At 45.9% G+C, this 16,438-nt stretch overlaps 6 non-coding genes and 2 pseudogenes across 6 annotated transcripts; all 8 read right to left on the minus strand.

Annotated features, from left to right (window-relative positions):
* Window positions 1-1,733: 1,733 nt before the first annotated feature.
* On the minus strand, window positions 1,734-1,897 carry LOC127945299 (U1 spliceosomal RNA). The gene has a single exon (XR_008150639.1). It is a non-coding gene; the product is annotated as a U1 spliceosomal RNA (small nuclear RNA).
* Window positions 1,898-2,273: 376 nt separating this feature from the next.
* LOC127945536 (U2 spliceosomal RNA) lies at window positions 2,274-2,464 on the minus strand. Its single transcript, XR_008150866.1, has one exon. It is a non-coding gene; the product is annotated as a U2 spliceosomal RNA (small nuclear RNA).
* Window positions 2,465-4,951: 2,487 nt separating this feature from the next.
* Window positions 4,952-5,115, minus strand: LOC127945300 (U1 spliceosomal RNA). The gene has a single exon (XR_008150640.1). It is a non-coding gene; the product is annotated as a U1 spliceosomal RNA (small nuclear RNA).
* Window positions 5,116-5,491: 376 nt separating this feature from the next.
* Window positions 5,492-5,668, minus strand: LOC127945591 (uncharacterized; annotated as a pseudogene).
* A 4,449-nt stretch (window positions 5,669-10,117) lies between these two features.
* On the minus strand, window positions 10,118-10,241 carry LOC127945677 (uncharacterized; annotated as a pseudogene).
* A 2,487-nt stretch (window positions 10,242-12,728) lies between these two features.
* LOC127945384 (U1 spliceosomal RNA) lies at window positions 12,729-12,892 on the minus strand. Its single transcript, XR_008150719.1, has one exon. It is a non-coding gene; the product is annotated as a U1 spliceosomal RNA (small nuclear RNA).
* Window positions 12,893-13,268: 376 nt separating this feature from the next.
* On the minus strand, window positions 13,269-13,459 carry LOC127945537 (U2 spliceosomal RNA). The gene has a single exon (XR_008150867.1). It is a non-coding gene; the product is annotated as a U2 spliceosomal RNA (small nuclear RNA).
* Window positions 13,460-15,946: 2,487 nt separating this feature from the next.
* Window positions 15,947-16,110, minus strand: LOC127945301 (U1 spliceosomal RNA). Its single transcript, XR_008150641.1, has one exon. It is a non-coding gene; the product is annotated as a U1 spliceosomal RNA (small nuclear RNA).
* Between the last annotated feature and the right edge of the window lie 328 nt (window positions 16,111-16,438).

Genomic DNA, 16,438 nt, shown 5'->3' on the forward strand with positions numbered 1-16,438 from the left:
AAATCAGTGAAATCTGTATGTGGATGTGTGTAAATATTCAAATGTAATTGCCTTTGTAATCGTTAAAAATTTCATAAGTAACTTTAATTTAATTACTAATTTTTTCTTCGTAACTGTAACTAATTACAGTTACATTCATTTTGTAATTAAATTACGTAATGCTGTAACATGTAACTAGTTACTCCCCAACACTGCCTTTTAGATGTCAGATAGATGTCAATTAGATGTCTTTTAGATGTTTATGATTTAGAAGGTATATAAAACTGACATCTGAAAGGCGTATGTCAGACGTTTGTAGATGGCAGATGCTTTCCAGATCAACAGTTCTTTAACAGACATCTTGCAGACGTAAGTGTGCTATCTGGGTAGTACCCTCCCCTGTCTACAACGTCACCGGGCCTCGTCCCGATCGGCCTGACGGAAAGTACGGCATGGCTCGTAACTCCCAAACGGTTGGTCGCAGAGCCACGTGCCTTATGTCACCGGAATCCTTGGCTCGAGCCGAACGAGACGCAGGTCTCAGATTGGCCCGTCGCTCTGACGAAATTTTCGGGTATTTTGGATTTTGTCGAAAACCTTCTTTTGCAACCTGGCGCCAGGTATTTGGCCCAGTCCCACCCAAATAAGCACAGAAAGCTTCTCTGGAGTCTGAGTGTCAATAATCATCCAAAAATAGAGGAAATTTCCATTCACCTTGGCGAGGGGACCTCAAAACGTGCTAAGGTGGCGTGTCCGAGGTGGCTCGAATGGCTATAACTCCAGGAAGGAGTGAGATCCCTTCACCCAAATCGGCACACCTGTGCAGGGGCTCAGTCCGAGGCCAGGCGAAAAGGGACGCGGCGACAGGCCACTAGGTGGCGCCGTAAGCTGAAAAATAGGGAAAATGTAATGTAAATGGACAATCAAACAAAGATGAAAACACCTGCAACACTGCGGGATGGTAGTACCCTCCCCTGTCTGCAACGTCACCGGGCCTTGTCCCGATCGGCCTGACGGTGGAACTGCAGTGACGGAAAGTACGGCATCGCTCGTAACTCCCAAACGGTTGGTCGCAGAGCCACGTGCCTTATGTCACCGGAATCCTTGGCTCGAGCCGAACGAGACGCAGGTCTCAGATTGGCCCGTCGCTCTGACGAAATTTTCGGGTATTTTGGATTTTGTCGAAAACCTTCTTTTGCAACCTGGCGCCAGGTATTTGGCCCAGTCCCACCCAAATCAGCACAGAAAGCTTCTCTGGAGTCTGACTGTCAATAATCATCCAAAAAAATAGGAAATTTCCATTCACCTTGGCGAGGGGACCTCAAAGCGTGCTAAGGTGGCGTGTCCGAGGTGGCTCGAATGGCTATAACTCCAGGAAGGAGTGAGATCCCTTCACCCAAATCGGCACACCTGTGCAGGGGCTCAGTCCGAGGCCAGGCGAAAAAGGGCGCGGCGACAGGCCACTAGGTGTCGCTGTAAGCGACAACAAAATTAATACGAATCGAAAAAAAGGACAACCAAACAACATGGAGACAGTTACAGCTAGGCTGCAGTCAGTCCAATCTACTTTCAAAGTAAGGTCTGCGCTATGTTCGAACTAAACTACCCACCAGGGTCCGATTTTTCAAGAGCGCAAGTGACTTTGTTTCACAGGCGCACAACACATATCTCGCATGTGACAGAACTCCCCATTCTGAAAGGAAAATAAATAAAAAACTGTAAAAACCTCTTCTGCTTTGTTTCACCAACAATTTCAGGGGAGAGCGCGAACGCAGTCCCCCACTACCATAAATTATGCAGTCGAGATTCCCGCATTTGGGGAATTCGCAGGGGTCAGCATGGCCGGAGTGCAATGGACAAGCCTCGCCCTGGGTGAACCGCCTTCTTGATCATGGTGTCTCCCCTGCCAGGTAAGTATGTAGGCCCAGGCGGTCAGCCAGAGGTGTGATTTGCATCTCTACCATCCTCACCAACGGTTAGCCCCCTCCGCCCCCCCTCCAGGAAAGGAAGGACGGGTGCCTTCCGTTACTGGCCTGGAAACTGCCAAGCTCATGGGCCGGTGCTTCCCAACACCAGTTTTAGATGACTCTCTTTAAACAAACACACCTGATTCGATGCGTCACCTCGTCTGTGAAAGACTTCAAGACCTCAGGTGGGTGCATCGTTAGTGGAAGAGTCCAAGACCCCAGGTGGACACATCAGGAAAAAAGTTTGCAATAAACCACAGCATCTGCAATGGCAGCTCTCATTCCTTGTTCTGCTATTCGACACAATAAATGGCAATCCCCAAAAAGGGAAAGCACACCGTTCCTGGAGACACTGCAATACCAGGCCGATGCATGGAGTGGACGGAGCAAGCCCCGGCTCCAGCTCCGTGATCTAAAAATCCATTTAATATGTAGTCCCCGGATGGGGGACGTATCAGATATTAAACTGATAAGAACAGATACTACACTTGATCTTAGCCAAAAGGCCGAGAAGCGATGCTGCTAAGACGCAGCAGGGAGGAAGCCGGACACGGCGATGCCCATCTCGGCTTTGGTAAGTTTTGGGAGACCTAAAAACGCTGGGGGATGGTACCCTGATAGCACACATACATCTAGGAGACGTCTATTTGACATATGAATTTACATCTGCAAGATGTAGTTTTAAGGCTGTTTGCTCATCTGCAATACGTCTATTGGACGTCTCCTTTTAGCAGTGTTTGGAAGGTTACTTTGGAAATGTAATAGGTTACAGATTACAAGTTACCCTGTTTAAAATGTTATAGTAGTATAACTTTTTCAATTACTTTATTAAAGTAATGTAACTAATTACTTTTGAGTACTTTTAGATTACTTTTCTAAATTTGTGAAAATTAAATAATAATAAATAAAAACATATACATCAACTCAAATACAGTTATCTAATAAGCATGTGTCATTCCTGTATAATAAACTCCTGAAACATTGGTGTTTTTTTAAACTGTTGTCTCTTTGTATATGATATGATAGGTAAAATGCATGACGTGACACAGAGCAGTTCTAGAAATGATGTTTATGTGCTCATGTACTCCTATATTGAGGCGGCAGAGGCTGACAACACTGCAAGCTTCAGTAGGCCTATTTGTATTAAATGAAACTGCATGTTTTTGCCATTAATTTACAGGAAGGGCGGACTGGGAAAAACAAAAAATTCTGTTAAAATTCTGGAAATTATTAGGGCGTATGTCTCAGAACAGTCAGTGCAATTTGGGAAAGAAATCAGTGAAATCTGTATGTGGATGTGTGTAAATATTCAAATGTAATTGCCTTTGTAATCGTTAAAAATTTCATAAGTAACTTTAATTTAATTACTAATTTTTTCTTCGTAACTGTAACTAATTACAGTTACATTCATTTTGTAATTAAATTACGTAATGCTGTAACATGTAACTAGTTACTCCCCAACACTGCCTTTTAGATGTCAGATAGATGTCAATTAGATGTCTTTTAGATGTTTATGATTTAGAAGGTATATAAAACTGACATCTGAAAGGCGTATGTCAGACGTTTGTAGATGGCAGATGCTTTCCAGATCAACAGTTCTTTAACAGACATCTTGCAGACGTAAGTGTGCTATCTGGGTAGTACCCTCCCCTGTCTACAACGTCACCGGGCCTCGTCCCGATCGGCCTGACGGAAAGTACGGCATGGCTCGTAACTCCCAAACGGTTGGTCGCAGAGCCACGTGCCTTATGTCACCGGAATCCTTGGCTCGAGCCGAACGAGACGCAGGTCTCAGATTGGCCCGTCGCTCTGATGAAATTTTCGGGTATTTTGGATTTTGTCGAAAACCTTCTTTTGCAACCTGGCGCCAGGTATTTGGCCCAGTCCCACCCAAATAAGCACAGAAAGCTTCTCTGGAGTCTGAGTGTCAATAATCATCCAAAAATAGAGGAAATTTCCATTCACCTTGGCGAGGGGACCTCAAAACGTGCTAAGGTGGCGTGTCCGAGGTGGCTCGAATGGCTATAACTCCAGGAAGGAGTGAGATCCCTTCACCCAAATCGGCACACCTGTGCAGGGGCTCAGTCCGAGGCCAGGCGAAAAGGGACGCGGCGACAGGCCACTAGGTGGCGCCGTAAGCTGAAAAATAGGGAAAATGTAATGTAAATGGACAATCAAACAAAGATGAAAACACCTGCAACACTGCGGGATGGTAGTACCCTCCCCTGTCTGCAACGTCACCGGGCCTTGTCCCGATCGGCCTGACGGTGGAACTGCAGTGACGGAAAGTACGGCATCGCTCGTAACTCCCAAACGGTTGGTCGCAGAGCCACGTGCCTTATGTCACCGGAATCCTTGGCTCGAGCCGAACGAGACGCAGGTCTCAGATTGGCCCGTCGCTCTGACGAAATTTTCGGGTATTTTGGATTTTGTCGAAAACCTTCTTTTGCAACCTGGCGCCAGGTATTTGGCCCAGTCCCACCCAAATCAGCACAGAAAGCTTCTCTGGAGTCTGACTGTCAATAATCATCCAAAAAAATAGGAAATTTCCATTCACCTTGGCGAGGGGACCTCAAAGCGTGCTAAGGTGGCGTGTCCGAGGTGGCTCGAATGGCTATAACTCCAGGAAGGAGTGAGATCCCTTCACCCAAATCGGCACACCTGTGCAGGGGCTCAGTCCGAGGCCAGGCGAAAAAGGGCGCGGCGACAGGCCACTAGGTGTCGCTGTAAGCGACAACAAAATTAATACGAATCAAAAAAAAGGACAACCAAACAACATGGAGACAGTTACAGCTAGGCTGCAGTCAGTCCAATCTACTTTCAAAGTAAGGTCTGCGCTATGTTCGAACTAAACTACCCACCAGGGTCCGATTTTTCAAGAGCGCAAGTGACTTTGTTTCACAGGCGCACAACACATATCTCGCATGTGACAGAACTCCCCATTCTGAAAGGAAAATAAATAAAAAACTGTAAAAACCTCTTCTGCTTTGTTTCACCAACAATTTCAGGGGAGAGCGCGAACGCAGTCCCCCACTACCATAAATTATGCAGTCGAGATTCCCGCATTTGGGGAATTCGCAGGGGTCAGCATGGCCGGAGTGCAATGGACAAGCCTCGCCCTGGGTGAACCGCCTTCTTGATCATGGTGTCTCCCCTGCCAGGTAAGTATGTAGGCCCAGGCGGTCAGCCAGAGGTGTGATTTGCATCTCTACCATCCTCACCAACGGTTAGCCCCCTCCGCCCCCCCTCCAGGAAAGGAAGGACGGGTGCCTTCCGTTACTGGCCTGGAAACTGCCAAGCTCATGGGCCGGTGCTTCCCAACGCCAGTTTTAGATGACTCTCTTTAAACAAACACACCTGATTCGATGCGTCACCTCGTCTGTGAAAGACTTCAAGACCTCAGGTGGGTGCATCGTTAGTGGAAGAGTCCAAGACCCCAGGTGGACACATCAGGAAAAAAGTTTGCAATAAACCACAGCATCTGCAATGGCAGCTCTCATTCCTTGTTCTGCTATTCGACACAATAAATGGCAATCCCCAAAAAGGGAAAGCACACCGTTCCTGGAGACACTGCAATACCAGGCCGATGCATGGAGTGGACGGAGCAAGCCCCGGCTCCAGCTCCGTGATCTAAAAATCCATTTAATATGTAGTCCCCGGATGGGGGACGTATCAGATATTAAACTGATAAGAACAGATTTTTTTTCTTTCGAAAAAGTTTTATTGTCACCATTTACATTTTTTCCATTTGCATTTTTTCTTTTTCACACATTTTCTTTTTAATCACACATTAAAACAAGCAATATAATATATAATAAATACACATGGTAAAATGAAAGAAACAATCATTTTTAAAAAGCATTTGATTAAAACCACAGTGTTTTGCTTGTTTTTAAAAGTCCATTATTGAGGTGTGTTTAAAAGGTGCGGTCAGTTCCAAAAGTAAAATACAAATTTTAAAAAAAGCAAACAAGCCTCGTATATATATATATATATATATGTTAATAAAACCTCTTTCATAATAAAACAATAAAAAAAAACACCAATTAAAAATCATCTATTGTGCAAGACCGGGGGTGAGTCCTTATCAAGTGGGTCATCACCCCACTCTCCAGAACAGGGACATGAGATGCTACTTTCTGGACTCAGCGGAGATCCCCTCTCCTCCGGCCCGCTGGCCCGCTGTTCCCGTAGCCAGAGTGGTGAGGGTGCATCTACGGGCGGCCAGGGTCGGTGCCTGCCGGGACCCTCTCCGTGCGACCCCGGCCCCCCCGTCCGAATATCGTCGTCCGGTACCCCTGCAGCATTGATGTTACCTTTAGCTCGCATGCATGGAGGGTTACCGTAACGCGCTTCCCCACCAGCAGGTTTCTGGTGGCCCAGATGGCATCCTTGATGACGTTGAGGGTGAGCCAGAGCGAGGTAAATTTCTGTGCCGTCAAGTCCTTCAAGCCCCGGCCCACCCCAAGGATGGCGAGCTGGTACCCGAACTGGGCCCCACCCGCTGGTAGGCACGGGAAATACAGGGGGCCGGTCTTGGCCCACAGGTCCCGCGCAGTGCTGCACTCCCAGAGCAGGTGGTGGACGGTCTCCGGGGAATTGCAGCCGGACCGCGGGCAGATGGGGTTCTTGGCCATGCCTCTGGAGTGCATAACCGCCCTGACCGGGAGGATCTCATGAGCCACCATCCACGATAAGTCCTTGTGCCTGTTCTGGAGAGCGGGGTGAGCCGCGTTCCGCCAAACCTGTTTGGCCTCACTTGGTGTGAGGCCCGGAACTGGACTCACCGGTTCCCGGTCCTGCACAACAGAGATGAGAGACTTGTGTTGAGTTAAAATGGTGACATCTTCACTCTCTAAAAGGTATTTCTTTAAAAAAAATTTTATAAAACTGTACTCTTTGGGCAAGTTAAAAGACACTGGGGTTTTCAAGTCCACTGGTAAAATTTTCAGTGTTCGTAAGTAAGACCCCATCCAAAATCGCGCCATTGCAGCCGTCTTGTTTTCTTTGGATGGGGTCGTGGCATAACTAATGTGCAGGGCGGTGAAGCGGCTGCCTAAAAACAGGTGGGGGTCTGGGAGGCCTTTTCCACCGTTCTCCGGCCTTTTCTTGATGGTCTCCCTCTTCAGGCGCTCCCACTTGGACCCCCACAGGAAGTAAAACACCGCCCTCTCCAGTTTCCCCAGGAACCACCGAGGGGGGCTAAAAACAGAACAGACAAGTAAAATCAGAGGTAAAATCACAGATTTAAAAATTAAAACCTTGCCTTCCATCGTCATCTGTCTTAGTCCCCAAAACCCCAGTCTTTTCCTAACTTTCCCTAACAAGTCAGTCCAGTTTTCCCGTCCACCCCCGTCTTTATCAAATTTAACGCCTAAAATCTTAAAATCGTTGTCTTTAAAAACCAAATCAAGTCCTCCTGTGTCCACGTCTCCCCACGGCCCGAAGAGCTGGGCCTCGGACTTGTTTCTATTGAGTTTGGCGCCCGAGGCCCGACCGTACCAGTCAGTCAAGTCCAGTGCTCTTCGTATTGATAAAACGTCTGTGGCTAAAAGAGTTACGTCGTCCATATATAAAACACAGGTCGCCGTCAGTCCCCCCGTCCCAGGAACGTCCAGTCCTTTGATCCATTTGTCCCTTCTCAAGATCTGTGCCAGTGGCTCGATGCAAGCCACATACAGAAGAGGAGATAAAGGACATCCCTGACGGACACCACTGTGTATGTTCACAGCTTTGGAAAGATGCCCATTTATTAGAATTTTGCTGACTATTCCCTTGTACAGCAGTCCCACCCAGGTTATAAACCTCTTTGAAAACCCCATTTTCTCCAGAACCTGGAAGAGGTACTGGTGCGAGACTCGATCAAATGCTTTTTCAAAATCTAAATTTAGGACTACTAGCCGAATATTTCTGTCTCTCGCGTAACAGATGGCGTCTCTAATCAGCACTAGGTTGTCTGTTATCTTTCTTCCGGGCACAGAACAAGCTTGATCCGGGTGAATCACGTCCTCTAAAACAGTTGACATGCGTGTTGCTAAAACTTTGCTAAAAAGTTTATAATCGAAATTTAAAAGTGTTATGGGTCTCCAGTTTTTTAAGTCAGTCCGGTCACCTTTTTTGTGAAGTAAAGAAACTATCCCTATTCTAAAACTGTCTGGAAGTCTGTCGAGGGTCTCAAACTCTTTAAAAACTGTCAAAAGCTCTTGTCCTAAAATGTCCCAAAATGTTAGATAAAACTCCAGGGGAAGTCCATCCACTCCTGGGGACTTCCCCTTTTTAAAACCTCCAAGAGCTTTTTGGGTTTCTAAAATGTTCAAATCTTGGGCTAAAATCTCATTTTGACAGTCGACCCTTTTCTCAACAAAATTTAAAACTTCTTTTACGGTGTCTGAGTGTACCTTTTTAAAACTATATAAAGCCCCATAAAATTTTTCCACATCCTCTAAAATCTCTTTTGTTGTGTTAACCTCCCTATCCCCTGTTTTAACCCTGGTTAACCCCCCACCCCTTGTTATTATTTTCTTAAAAAAATATCTGGTACACTTTTCCCCTTCTTCAATTTCTCTCTCTTTGCTTCTTAAAAGGACCCCTTTACTTTCTATATTGGCTAAAACTGACATTTCCTTTTTTACATCCTGGATTTCATTGTTAAAATCAAAACCATTATTTAAAAGATTAAAATACCTTTGTAGTCTTTTTTGCAACCCCAACATGCATTTCTTTTCCCTACTCTTCTTTTCTTTCCCTATCTTTCTAAAAAACTGTCTCGTCCGGTCCTTTACCATCTCCCACCACTGTGCACGTGTATCATAAAAGTCTTGGAGGGTCTGCCATTGGCTGAACTGTTCCCTATATTCTAAAATTACATTCTTGTCTTCCAACAGGGAACAGTTCAGCTTCCACAGCCCTCCCCCTACCGTCACACCCATGGGCAGTGAAAGGGTGCAAGACAGCATCATGTGATCAGAGAAAAAAAGGGGGGTTAATGTAGCATCGGTTGGCGGGCAGTCCCTTGTAAACACGTAGTCGATTCGAGAGGCTTTGGTACCATCACCACTGAACCAGGTGAAGCCCTCCTCTCTTTGATGCAAAATTTTAAAACAGTCGACTAAATTAAAATCTCTGACTAAACCCTGCAATAAAACCGACGTTTTGTCCACTCTGAAATCCTCCCCTACCCTTTTCCTGTCTGTTTTAGATAAAACACAATTAAAATCCCCTGCTACCATTAGGGGAGCCCTACCTAGCATGTGGGGTTGCAAGTCTTCTAAAAGCTCATATCTTTCGTTCTTTTCCGTAAAACCATATACATTAAGAACATTAAAATCCCTGTCTAAAAAGGTCAGATTTACTAAAAGTGCCCGGCCTTGCCTCACCACAGTGCTGCCCTTCACCAAGATGTTAGGATTATTAATTAAAACCGCAACTCCGTCGTTTTTGTTAAAATTTGATCCGCTCCATATGGAGGCTCCTGCGGACCATAGCTCTTCCATTTTTGTGTACCTAGTTAAAAAGGGCAGAGAACACTCTTGTAATAAAAACAAATCTGACTTAAAAGATTTTAAAAAGGACAAAATACTCTGTGCTCTAATGGTGGACCTCACACTTCTGACATTGATAGTAGAGATGGTGAGGGCCATGAGCAGTAGGGTTAAAAAGGTATGAGGCATTTAAAACAGAAGACAAGAAAAAGACTACAAAAATATGATTAAAATCATGTTACATCTTGTAGCATTTGTCTTTCCTTTTCCCCAGATGAGCTGAGGTCAGGAGGGCAAATGCCTGTCGCTTCAGAGGCCACAGAGGGAACCTCTTGTGGCTCCTTTGGCGATGATGCTGTTAGCTTAATGTGCAAAAAGGAAACCTCATTTGGGGACTCTAGGGGCCACATGCGCTCCAGATCTACCGAGTCGGAACTATCGAGCTTATATGCTGCCCTAGATTTTTTCTCCTCCGTTACAATCAGAGGAGACCCCGCAGGTCTTTTTTGCACCTGAGCATTAGGGAGTGAACACTCTGTCTCACTCCCGGTGGATTCTTCCACCCCTTCCGAAACTGTTAGCAGTGATTCTTCCTCACTTTCCTCTCCTTCCATTACCATTTCCTGTTCCGTTGCCTCCGCCCCTGTGGCCGCCCCACTTCCTCCTTCCTGCCCAATCCCTGAGGCCGGCTGGGAATTTGAAATTCCCGCCAAAACCTCAGGGACTGCCTCCTCTCTCCTTTGTTCCTTTGTTTGTTGCCCACTGATAAGAACAGATACTACACTTGATCTTAGCCAAAAGGCCGAGAAGCGATGCTGCTAAGACGCAGCAGGGAGGAAGCCGGACACGGCGATGCCCATCTCGGCTTTGGTAAGTTTTGGGAGACCTAAAAACGCTGGGGGATGGTACCCTGATAGCACACATACATCTAGGAGACGTCTATTTGACATATGAATTTACATCTGCAAGATGTAGTTTTAAGGCTGTTTGCTCATCTGCAATACGTCTATTGGACGTCTCCTTTTAGCAGTGTTTGGAAGGTTACTTTGGAAATGTAATAGGTTACAGATTACAAGTTACCCTGTTTAAAATGTTATAGTAGTATAACTTTTTCAATTACTTTATTAAAGTAATGTAACTAATTACTTTTGAGTACTTTTAGATTACTTTTCTAAATTTGTGAAAATTAAATAATAATAAATAAAAACATATACATCAACTCAAATACAGTTATCTAATAAGCATGTGTCATTCCTGTATAATAAACTCCTGAAACATTGGTGTTTTTTTAAACTGTTGTCTCTTTGTATATGATATGATAGGTAAAATGCATGACGTGACACAGAGCAGTTCTAGAAATGATGTTTATGTGCTCATGTACTCCTATATTGAGGCGGCAGAGGCTGACAACACTGCAAGCTTCAGTAGGCCTATTTGTATTAAATGAAACTGCATGTTTTTGCCATTAATTTACAGGAAGGGCGGACTGGGAAAAACAAAAAATTCTGTTAAAATTCTGGAAATTATTAGGGCGTATGTCTCAGAACAGTCAGTGCAATTTGGGAAAGAAATCAGTGAAATCTGTATGTGGATGTGTGTAAATATTCAAATGTAATTGCCTTTGTAATCGTTAAAAATTTCATAAGTAACTTTAATTTAATTACTAATTTTTTCTTCGTAACTGTAACTAATTACAGTTACATTCATTTTGTAATTAAATTACGTAATGCTGTAACATGTAACTAGTTACTCCCCAACACTGCCTTTTAGATGTCAGATAGATGTCAATTAGATGTCTTTTAGATGTTTATGATTTAGAAGGTATATAAAACTGACATCTGAAAGGCGTATGTCAGACGTTTGTAGATGGCAGATGCTTTCCAGATCAACAGTTCTTTAACAGACATCTTGCAGACGTAAGTGTGCTATCTGGGTAGTACCCTCCCCTGTCTACAACGTCACCGGGCCTCGTCCCGATCGGCCTGACGGAAAGTACGGCATGGCTCGTAACTCCCAAACGGTTGGTCGCAGAGCCACGTGCCTTATGTCACCGGAATCCTTGGCTCGAGCCGAACGAGACGCAGGTCTCAGATTGGCCCGTCGCTCTGACGAAATTTTCGGGTATTTTGGATTTTGTCGAAAACCTTCTTTTGCAACCTGGCGCCAGGTATTTGGCCCAGTCCCACCCAAATAAGCACAGAAAGCTTCTCTGGAGTCTGAGTGTCAATAATCATCCAAAAATAGAGGAAATTTCCATTCACCTTGGCGAGGGGACCTCAAAACGTGCTAAGGTGGCGTGTCCGAGGTGGCTCGAATGGCTATAACTCCAGGAAGGAGTGAGATCCCTTCACCCAAATCGGCACACCTGTGCAGGGGCTCAGTCCGAGGCCAGGCGAAAAGGGACGCGGCGACAGGCCACTAGGTGGCGCCTTAAGCTGAAAAATAGGGAAAATGTAATGTAAATGGACAATCAAACAAAGATGAAAACACCTGCAACACTGCGGGATGGTAGTACCCTCCCCTGTCTGCAACGTCACCGGGCCTTGTCCCGATCGGCCTGACGGTGGAACTGCAGCGACGGAAAGTACGGCATCGCTCGTAACTCCCAAACGGTTGGTCGCAGAGCCACGTGCCTTATGTTACCGGAATCCTTGGCTCGAGCCGAACGAGACGCAGGTCTCAGATTGGCCCGTCGCTCTGACGAAATTTTCGGGTATTTTGGATTTTGTCGAAAACCTTCTTTTGCAACCTGGCGCCAGGTATTTGGCCCAGTCCCACCCAAATCAGCACAGAAAGCTTCTCTGGAGTCTGACTGTCAATAATCATCCAAAAAAATAGGAAATTTCCATTCACCTTGGCGAGGGGACCTCAAAGCGTGCTAAGGTGGCGTGTCCGAGGTGGCTCGAATGGCTATAACTCCAGGAAGGAGTGAGATCCCTTCACCCAAATCGGCACACCTGTGCAGGGGCTCAGTCCGAGGCCAGGCGAAAAAGGGCGCGGCGACAGGCCACTAGGTGTCGCTGTAAGCGACAACAAAATTAATACGAATCGAAAAAAAGGACAACCAAACAACATGGAGACAGTTACAGCTAGGCTGCAGTCAGTCCAATCTACTTTCAAAGTAAGGTCTGCGCTATGTTCGAACTAAACTACCCACCAGGGTCCGATTTTTCAAGAGCGCAAGTGACTTTGTTTCACAGGCGCACAACACATATCTCGCATGTGACAGAACTCCCCATTCTGAAAGGAAAATAAATAAAAAACTGTAAAAACCTCTTCTGCTTTGTTTCACCAACAATTTCAGGGGAGAGCGCGAACGCAGTCCCCCACTACCATAAATTATGCAGTCGAGATTCCCGCATTTGGGGAATTCACAGGGGTCAGCATGGCCGGAGTGCAATGGACAAGCCTCGCCCTGGGTGAACCGCCTTCTTGATCATGGTGTCTCCCCTGCCAGGTAAGTATGTAGGCCCAGGCGGTCAGCCAGAGGTGTGATTTGCATCTCTACCATCCTCACCAACGGTTAGCCCCCTCCGCCCCCCCTCCAGGAAAGGAAGGACGGGTGCCTTCCGTTACTGGCCTGGAAACTGCCAAGCTCATGGGCCGGTGCTTCCCAACGCCAGTTTTAGATGACTCTCTTTAAACAAACACACCTGATTCGATGCGTCACCTCGTCTGTGAAAGACTTCAAGACCTCAGGTGGGTGCATCGTTAGTGGAAGAGTCCAAGACCCCAGGTGGACACATCAGGAAAAAAGTTTGCAATAAACCACAGCATCTGCAATGGCAGCTCTCATTCCTTGTTCTGCTATTCGACACAATAAATGGCAATCCCCAAAAAGGGAAAGCACACCGTTCCTGGAGACACTGCAATACCAGGCCGATGCATGGAGTGGACGGAGCAAGCCCCGGCTCCAGCTCCGTGATCTAAAAATCCATTTAATATGTAGTCCCCGGATGGGGGACGTATCAGATATTAAACTGATAAGAACAGATACTACACTTGATCTTAGCCAAAAGGCCGAGAAGCGATGCTGCTAAGACGCAGCAGGGAGGAAGCCGGACACGGCGATGCCCATCTCGGCTTTGGTAAGTTTTGGGAGACCTAAAAACGCTGGGGGATGGTACCCTGATAGCACACATACATCTAGGAGACGTCTATTTGACATATGAATTTACATCTGCAAGATGTAGTTTTAAGGCTGTTTGCTCATCTGCAATACGTCTATTGGACGTCTCCTTTTAGCAGTGTTTGGAAGGTTACTTTGGAAATGTAATAGGTTACAGATTACAAGTTACCCTGTTTAAAATGTTATAGTAGTATAACTTTTTCAATTACTTTATTAAAGTAATGTAACTAATTACTTTTGAGTACTTTTAGATTACTTTTCTAAATTTGTGAAAATTAAATAATAATAAATAAAAACATATACATCAACTCAAATACAGTTATCTAATAAGCATGTGTCATTCCTGTATAATAAACTCCTGAAACATTGGTGTTTTTTTAAACTGTTGTCTCTTTGTATATGATATGATAGGTAAAATGCATGACGTGACACAGAGCAGTTCTAGAAATGATGTTTATGTGCTCATGTACTCCTATATTGAGGCGGCAGAGGCTGACAACACTGCAAGCTTCAGTAGGCCTATTTGTATTAAATGAAACTGCATGTTTTTGCCATTAATTTACAGGAAGGGCGGACTGGGAAAAACAAAAAATTCTGTTAAAATTCTGGAAATTATTAGGGCGTATGTCTCAGAACAGTCAGTGCAATTTGGGAAAGAAATCAGTGAAATCTGTATGTGGATGTGTGTAAATATTCAAATGTAATTGCCTTTGTAATCGTTAAAAATTTCATAAGTAACTTTAATTTAATTACTAATTTTTTCTTCGTAACTGTAACTAATTACAGTTACATTCATTTTGTAATTAAATTACGTAATGCTGTAACATGTAACTAGTTACTCCCCAACACTGCCTTTTAGATGTCAGATAGATGTCAATTAGATGTCTTTTAGATGTTTATGATTTAGAAGGTATATAAAACTGACATCTGAAAGGCGTATGTCAGACGTTTGTAGATGGCAGATGCTTTCCAGATCAACAGTTCTTTAACAGACATCTTGCAGACGTAAGTGTGCTATCTGGGTAGTACCCTCCCCTGTCTACAACGTCACCGGGCCTCGTCCCGATCGGCCTGACGGAAAGTACGGCATGGCTCGTAACTCCCAAACGGTTGGTCGCAGAGCCACGTGCCTTATGTCACCGGAATCCTTGGCTCGAGCCGAACGAGACGCAGGTCTCAGATTGGCCCGTCGCTCTGACGAAATTTTCGGGTATTTTGGATTTTGTCGAAAACCTTCTTTTGCAACCTGGCGCCAGGTATTTGGCCCAGTCCCACCCAAATAAGCACAGAAAGCTTCTCTGGAGTCTGAGTGTCAATAATCATCCAAAAATAGAGGAAATTTCCATTCACCTTGGCGAGGGGACCTCAAAACGTGCTAAGGTGGCGTGTCCGAGGTGGCTCGAATGGCTATAACTCCAGGAAGGAGTGAGATCCCTTCACCCAAATCGGCACACCTGTGCAGGGGCTCAGTCCGAGGCCAGGCGAAAAGGGACGCGGCGACAGGCCACTAGGTGGCGCCGTAAGCTGAAAAATAGGGAAAATGTAATGTAAATGGACAATCAAACAAAGATGAAAACACCTGCAACACTGCGGGATGGTAGTACCCTCCCCTGTCTGCAACGTCACCGGGCCTTGTCCCGATCGGCCTGACGGTGGAACTGCAGTGACGGAAAGTACGGCATCGCTCGTAACTCCCAAACGGTTGGTCGCAGAGCCACGTGCCTTATGTCACCGGAATCCTTGGCTCGAGCCGAACGAGACGCAGGTCTCAGATTGGCCCGTCGCTCTGACGAAATTTTCGGGTATTTTGGATTTTGTCGAAAACCTTCTTTTGCAACCTGGCGCCAGGTATTTGGCCCAGTCCCACCCAAATCAGCACAGAAAGCTTCTCTGGAGTCTGACTGTCAATAATCATCCAAAAAAATAGGAAATTTCCATTCACCTTGGCGAGGGGACCTCAAAGCGTGCTAAGGTGGCGTGTCCGAGGTGGCTCGAATGGCTATAACTCCAGGAAGGAGTGAGATCCCTTCACCCAAATCGGCACACCTGTGCAGGGGCTCAGTCCGAGGCCAGGCGAAAAAGGGCGCGGCGACAGGCCACTAGGTGTCGCTGTAAGCGACAACAAAATTAATACGAATCAAAAAAAAGGACAACCAAACAACATGGAGACAGTTACAGCTAGGCTGCAGTCAGTCCAATCTACTTTCAAAGTAAGGTCTGCGCTATGTTCGAACTAAACTACCCACCAGGGTCCGATTTTTCAAGAGCGCAAGTGACTTTGTTTCACAGGCGCACAACACATATCTCGCATGTGACAGAACTCCCCATTCTGAAAGGAAAATAAATAAAAAACTGTAAAAACCTCTTCTGCTTTGTTTCACCAACAATTTCAGGGGAGAGCGCGAACGCAGTCCCCCACTACCATAAATTATGCAGTCGAGATTCCCGCATTTGGGGAATTCGCAGGGGTCAGCATGGCCGGAGTGCAATGGACAAGCCTCGCCCTGGGTGAACCGCCTTCTTGATCATGGTGTCTCCCCTGCCAGGTAAGTATGTAGGCCCAGGCGGTCAGCCAGAGGTGTGATTTGCATCTCTACCATCCTCACCAACGGTTAGCCCCCTCCGCCCCCCCTCCAGGAAAGGAAGGACGGGTGCCTTCCGTTACTGGCCTGGAAACTGCCAAGCTCATGGGCCGGTGCTTCCCAACGCCAGTTTTAGATGACTCTCTTTAAACAAACACACCTGATTCGATGCGTCACCTCGTCTGTGAAAGACTTCAAGACCTCAGGTGGGTGCATCGTTAGTGGAAGAGTCCAAGACCCCAGGTGGACACATCAGGAAAAAAGTTTGCAATAAACCACAGCATCTGCAATGGCAGCTCT

The sequence above is a fragment of the Carassius gibelio genome, chromosome A23 (assembly GCF_023724105.1).
Source record: "Carassius gibelio isolate Cgi1373 ecotype wild population from Czech Republic chromosome A23, carGib1.2-hapl.c, whole genome shotgun sequence".
Lineage (NCBI taxonomy): Eukaryota > Metazoa > Chordata > Actinopteri > Cypriniformes > Cyprinidae > Carassius > Carassius gibelio.